This window comes from Meles meles, chromosome 13, assembly GCF_922984935.1.
Source record: "Meles meles chromosome 13, mMelMel3.1 paternal haplotype, whole genome shotgun sequence".
Lineage (NCBI taxonomy): Eukaryota > Metazoa > Chordata > Mammalia > Carnivora > Mustelidae > Meles > Meles meles.
In genome coordinates, this window is record NC_060078.1 from 49,043,027 (window position 1) to 49,044,883 (window position 1,857).

General features: G+C 49.9%; 1 non-coding gene across 1 annotated transcript; it reads right to left on the reverse strand.

Annotated features, from left to right (window-relative positions):
• Window positions 1-1,409: 1,409 nt before the first annotated feature.
• On the reverse strand, window positions 1,410-1,516 carry LOC123955859. Its single transcript, XR_006821403.1, has one exon. It is a non-coding gene; the product is annotated as a U6 spliceosomal RNA (small nuclear RNA).
• Between the last annotated feature and the right edge of the window lie 341 nt (window positions 1,517-1,857).

The following is a 1,857-nucleotide window of genomic DNA, read 5'->3' on the forward strand; positions in this document are numbered from 1 at the left end:
CTTGCCACAGGAACCCCTTCGGGTACAGGATATTAGCAGTGCACTCTTTTTGTTCATTAGCTTAAACAAAGCAATTAAATATATAGATATATCTACAGTGATGGTTCTCAGTGGAAAGAGAAATGGTTTCAAACCACCTGGTCTTTGGACTTTGGGAGATTGCCCCTGCTTGCCAATTTTTTGAGGTTGGGAAGATACGAGTAGGAGAAAATATTCTCGGAGATGCTTTGGAAACTGCAAAGCACTAGATGAACACCAACATCTTACCTTTTCCTTCAGGGCTTTCTTACTCAGGGACCCATCAGAAAACGCAGCAGGAGAGGTCCAAGAACTCCCCTCTGGCTCTTGCTCTCCCGAAAGCAGCAGACCAACCACACCAGCAGCTCCCCACTTCTGCTGCTCTGACTTCCCACAAGCCCCACAGTCACAGCCTGCTTGGCCAGGAATTGCCCGTTAGGGAGAATTAAGCAGTTTTCGAAATCCTCACGTGCCCACTCTCTCATTTGGTGACACAACAGATGGGTGGGACTGGAAGGGCAGGGAGGAGCATCTCTAGGGACAAAGGGAGACACTGGGGCTCAGAGGGATTAGGACCCCAAGTGCTTCATTCTGGAGATCTGGTTTCCCGGGGAGGGTTAACAGGTGGTGTCTTGTGGGAGACGCCCAGCATCCTCTAGCCCAAGGGCTGAGGTCTACCCACTCACCCCTGTGGCTGTCAGCCTCTTTGCTTGCCTCACTGTGTAAATCTGCCTGTTCTTGAACCAGGCCCCCAGTGGGCCAGAAGCTCCTCAAGCCAGGCCCCTAACTGCTCACTGAGGCAACCTTGGCCTCTCCGCACACAGGCACTGGAGGTGACGAACTGTGGCGCGCATGCGCTCAGCGCAACAGGGGGGGAGGGGGTATGGGGGGGAAGAGGGGGTATGGGGAGGGTGGGGGGGATCGGCAGCGCAGAAGGAGCTCCTGTAGCCAGAATGTGCACCAAGACATGGGGGGTACATCTTTCCACAAAGAAGACACCCAAAAATATTTTTGAACCTTGTGCCTTTTTTAATTTCTCACTTTTGATAGAAACATGGATACAGAGAAATGTTTCTCTATTATAAGTGGGGAAAAAAACAAGGCAAGTATGATGACCAGCAAGCAAGGACCCTCTGCTCCTTAACCGGGGGCATGAAGGGAAGCCATGGGGCAAAGGGAACTGAAGTGGGGGCTGCTTCTTACCTCCATGTCATTGTCCCCAGACTGGACAGCATGTCCAGTTTCACAAGATGTGCTGAGTTTCAGGGAAACCTGGACATGTGCACTTTTATATGCCTCCTCCCCGTTCTCATAAAGGGCACAAATCTTGTCTTCCTCTAACAGTCCACGAAGACCAGCCATGCAAAATGCACTGGAGGCCAATTTTTTTTTTAAATATGAAAGAGTTTATGAATTTGCATGTCATCTTTATGCAGGATCCGTGCTAATCTTCCCCGTATGGTTTCAATTTTAGTATATGTGCTGCCGAAACAAACACCTTGGTATCCAAATCTGACTTGCAAGTTTAGATGTCTTGCTGGGGTTTTATATTTTACCCAGACTGTCAATATCTGTGCTTCAGAAGATCACACCTGCTTCTCAGATAGGAAGTGACTCGCCGTCTACGGCCATACCACCCTGAACGCGCCCGATCTCGTCTGATCTAGGAAGTGACTCGCCTTCTGCAAGCATGTCCCAAAAACCCGAGAGGGATTATTGAGGGTTTCCCAAGCACCCTCTTCCCAGAGAGCCCTCAGCGGACACCCCACTCTCTCCTACCCTTAGGATCAGCCACACAAGCATGTATTGAGCCTGACTGGTTTTATTCCTAGGAAATAA